General features: G+C 49.3%; 1 pseudogene; it reads right to left on the bottom strand.

Moving 5' to 3' along the window:
• Nucleotides 1–1,294: 1,294 nt before the first annotated feature.
• On the bottom strand, nt 1,295–4,666 carry LOC115893165 (annotated as a pseudogene).
• Nucleotides 4,667–5,044: the final 378 nt, after the last annotated feature.

Here is a 5,044-nt window from a genome sequence, read left to right on the forward strand (position 1 = left end):
TCTGCCTGGATAACTCTGAGGTGTCCTCTCAGACTCTGTTAAGATCCTTCCCCTCTAGGTTTTCTGTTGACGTCCTGGGTTTGCTTCACCCAAACCCTCATCCTAAGTCCATGTTTTGCTTCCTCTCCCCCTCGTTGGGCTAAAGTTCTCCAAAGACATTATAGGTGCTTCCTGTTTTCTCAATTGATAAATGAATGAATTTGGAATCTGTCGTGGAGTTTGCTTTCCTGGCTTAAGCCATGGAGGGTTGATTCCTTGCTCATGTCCATATTGTTGGAAGCACAGGCAGGATGTGAATGAGTGGAAGATGAAGGCCACTGAGCCAGGCAGAGAGACATGGAACAGCAGCCATTGGGACAGACAGAAAGACACGGGGCAGTGGCCATCCAGACAGACAGAGAGACATGGGGCTGCAGTCATCGGGACAGACAGAGAAACACAGGACAGTGGCCGCCGGGACAGACAGAGAGACATGGGATAGTGGCCATCCAGACAGACAGAGAGACACGCGGCTGCATGTGTCAGGACAGACAGAGTGAAACGGGACAGTGGCCATCCAGACAGACATACATGGGGCAGCAGCCATTGGGACAGACAGAGAAACACAGGACAGTGGCTGTCGGGACAGACAGAGAGACATGGGATAGTGGCCGTCCAGACAGACAGGGAGACACAGGGTTGCAGCTGTTGGGACAGACAGTGAAACGGGACAGTGGCCATCCAGACAGACATACATGGGGCAGCAGCCATTGGGATAGAGAGACATGGGACAGCAGCCATCAAGACAGACAGAGAAAATGGGACAGTGACCATAGGGCCAGAGAAACACGGGACAGTGACTGGACAGACAGAGAGACATGAGACAGTAGCCTTTGGGAAAGACAGAGAGAAATGGACAGTGGCCATCAGGACAGAGAGACATGGGACAGAGGTCATCTGGGCTTGGGTGAAGGGCCAAGAAGCACTGGACCTATTCAATGAACCTTAATTTCTTATCGTGAATAGGCACCATCTCAGCCTTATGAAAAGGCTGCAATTTATCGGATGGAGAGATTGTGTCTTAGAAACATGACTAACTGGTGATTTTGGTATGATCTATGTTTTTGGGCCACATGACCATAGGGAAACCAGGGTCAAGATAATAGTTGAATGGGCACACGCAGTGGTCCTAGGCTACTGTCTACACCTGCTATTCTGGGAACTCCATTTGCTTGTTGTGAAGTCTCTCTATTTCCTTTTCCTTTTTTTTTTTTTTTTTTTAACAACTAGTAATTAATTTATTAAAATAGTTGACTTAAGCAACTGCAACAGTGACTTCCACCTCAACTCCTGGCTCATGACTGATGGAAGTCATCTGCCTAACAACCTCAGTAGGACTGTGCAAGTCAGTGAGTCACTTGTGGATTCTCATCTGGAAACCATCCCATGCCGTAGAACCTTCACCACGAAGAGTTTTTCTTGTAGCGATTCTCAAAGTCTTGGTAGGCATTCCAACTGGTCCTTTCACTTTGAGATTCTTTTCCTTTGCTCCTCCGAGCAAGTCAGCACACACCTTTTCCAGGGATTTTGCATTGCGGCTTGTTAGAGTGATTTGAACTGGGTGAATTGCCACCTCCAGCTCCACGGGTGTTTTTCCAGTATCCTTAAAAACCACGACTGCTGCGCGGCTTCCTAGCTGACTTGTTCCTGGGCCAGAGCGAACAGTGGTGAGTCAGGAGCAGGAGCGTGCAGATCAGCGACTATTTCAAGAGGGCTGTCTCAGCAGTGGTGGAGAACAACGTAGGCTCAGCGTCACCTACACCTGCTGTCTCCCTGCCTTCCTCCTGGGACGGGTGCTGTGAGCTGTCACTGGGACAGAGCCTGGAAGCTGCTGTTGCTGCAGGAGGTCCCGGGGGTGCACTGCTCTTTGCCAATGCCTGCAGTGCCTGGGTCGAGGCTGCCAGTGCTGGGGCCTGAGACCTCTTGTAAGGCAATGTCCTCCATCCCTGCAGACTTCACAGACACCAGACCAGGGCTCCGTGCCTCTGGGCCATGCAGCCAGCCTTTAACAGGACAATGCCCTTTTGGGGGCTCTGGGATGTCATGATCAGCAAACTCAGTCCCTCCCTTAAGGGCCTGGCAGGATCAATTGGCATAATCTGTGCTTTCACACAAACAAGCAGAGGGAGCGCCCACCTCAGCTTTGGGGGTTCAAGGATCCCCAGGAGAGAGCCTGAGCTGCGAACATTGGGCTTGAGTTGTCCAGGTGAAAAGTAGAAAGAGGGGCACCCCACCGCAGAGACGCAGGTGAGGCCAGTCCCTGTCCTGCACTCACCTCTCCTGCACTCACCTCTCCTGCACTCACCTCTCCTCAGGATGCAGGCCAAGTCCCAGGGGCAGGACTCTGGCTGAGCTGCGGGGTGGACTGTGCTCAAAACAGCACTTCCCCTCTGGGCCCTGGACTACGGGGATATCCCCTGGCTCCCTGGCCTTCCCTGAAAGCCCTTAGTCTGCTGTGCAAATAGCCCCATAGGTCTCTCCACAGGAGCTCCTGGAACACCAGGTCCACTGCCTTGGGGGTTTCCCAGCTGAGTCCAGCCCCCTGCAGGTCCCCAATGCCCCTCCCTCCAGATTGCACTTGTAGTACACACAGCACCCAGCCATAACACCAGAGTAGGAAAGTCCTGTATAAGGAGTTCTGGCTCGCTTGTTTTCATAATGTACTTTGTGTCTTTATTAAAACATCTCTTATCAACATCTTCCAATTTCGCCATTTTTCCCAAGGCTTGCTTTTATGACAGTAAAAGCAGAGATACTCATATCCCGTGGCCTTCCTTGCACACTTGGCCTTCTCTGGCAGTGACCGGCATCATCACTGACCCTCTACACATGCCAGGCAATGGGACTATCCTGGCATCCAGTTTCCCCCTCCAGGGGTCTGCATGGGCAACACCATAGTGATTTTGGTCCTGATAATTGGCAGGGATGGTCCGTGCATTGCAGGGGTGTTGAACAGCTCCCCTGGCCTCTACCCACCAAGTGCCAGTAGCACTTCTCTCTGGTTGTGACAACCAGAAAGTTCTCCAGAATCTGGAGGATTCAATCACCCCCAGTTGAGATATACTGCGTGGTCTTTATCTTCTAGATCTGTTCACTTTTCTTTAATGCCACCTTCACCACTCCGTCAGGTGCCCTCGCTGGCGGCTCCATTTCCAGTCTCATCCCCTCTACATCTCGTTTGCTATCCCTTCTGCAGCTATGTTCATTTTTCATTTTTCTTTTCTTTTTTTGTTTTTTTTTTTTTTTTTTTTTTGAGACAGAGTCTCGCTCGGTCACCCAGGCTGGAGTGCAGTGGCGTGATCTCGGCTCACTGCAACCTCCACCTCCTGGGTTCCCGCCATTCTCCTGCCTCAACCTCCAGAGTAGCTGGGACTACAGGCGCCCGCCACCTCGCCCGGCTAGTTTTTTGTATTTTTAGTACAGACAGGGTTTCACCGTGTTAGCCAGGATGATATGTTAATTTTTCTAACATTGTCCAATCGTGTCACCTTTTGCTTAAAACGTTTCAGTAGGTTCTCATTGCCCCTAAGTCAAAGGAACATATCATTTGCACAGACCCAAAACCCCATCTGGTGAGACACCACATCCCCCCAGCTTCGTCGTGCCCCCTGCTTTTCATGCTCATGGTCTTCGAACTTCAAGTGCTCTTGTTCTCAGGCTCTTCCTGCATGTGGAAGGCTCTCCTCTCTCCTGTTTATCACTTAATTTAGTTGACGGGGTGGAGAATGTGACTTCATTCCCTAGCATCATCCTTATTCCTGCACTCTGCACCCAAGGCCTTTTTTTTTTTTTGAGACACAGTCTCACTCTGTCACTCAGGCTGCAGTGCAGTGGCATGATCTTGGCTCACTGCAACCTTCACCTCCTGGGTTCCAGTGATACTTCTGCCTCAGCCTCCCAAGTAGATGGGATTACAGGCACCCACCACCACACCCAGCTAACTTTTTGTTGATGTTGTTGTTTTTGTATTTTTAGTAGAGATGGGGTTTCACCATGTTGGTCAGACTGGTCTCAAACTCCTGACCTCAAGCAATCCACCGGCCTTGGCCTCCCAAAGTGCTGGAATGACAGGCATGAGTCACCATGCCAGGCCTGCACTCAGGGCCTTTCTACCCCAGCACCATTCACATTCTTGTGAGTGGAGTGGGGAGGCAGAGAGAGAAGGCAGAATTCTCCAATGAAACATACTTGGGAGCTGTTGAAGCATCATGCTGTGTGCAATGGCTCATGCCTGTAATCCCAGCTACTCAGGAGGCTGAGGTGGGATCATATGAGCCCAGGAATTCAAGACCAGCCTGGGCAACATAATGAGTTCCTGCCTATAAAAGAAAAAAAGTTCACCGAGGGTAGTTTCCAAACAAAGGGCCTTTGTTTGCAAATCTTCACAGGTTAATTTGGTTTCAGTCCAGACACACGTTTGGAAGAAGAGAAATGCTAATTTTGTCTGAATTGCTAAGAAGGAAGGAGTCTTCAAAGTCACAGACTGATGACAGTACAAGTAACCAATGAGCAGAAGGTGGGCCCTTAAGGGGCAAGCAGGTTGCACCTGAACTAGACAAGACACACCTGAGCAGGCTCTGGGCTCCATGGTTGGAGTGATGAGGCAGCTGATCCCCACCCAAGCCATGGCACCTGGTATCCCAGGTAGACCTGGTGCATTCAAGGACTTAATTATAATTTTTAATATTTTTCTTAAAACATATTTATTGTTTCTTTATTGTATAACTACATATTTATGGCCCCAAATTAAAAAATAACAAAATAGAAGCAAATTAAAATCACTTATAATTTTGCCTCACAGAGTATCTGTTAACAATGTGGTTCATTTCCTTTAAAAAAAAATATTAGACGTATACGCTCCATATTGTTCCATAGTCTGTTTTTGCACTCAAGCGTTCATTTCAGCATTTCCCATTGCTGCTTCTGAGTCTCTGAAAACATGATTTTCACGAATGCACTGTCCCACTTTAAGGATGGAATTAAATGGTCTAGGGGCACTGATATT

The sequence above is a fragment of the Rhinopithecus roxellana genome, chromosome 14 (genome assembly GCF_007565055.1).
Source record: "Rhinopithecus roxellana isolate Shanxi Qingling chromosome 14, ASM756505v1, whole genome shotgun sequence".
Lineage (NCBI taxonomy): Eukaryota > Metazoa > Chordata > Mammalia > Primates > Cercopithecidae > Rhinopithecus > Rhinopithecus roxellana.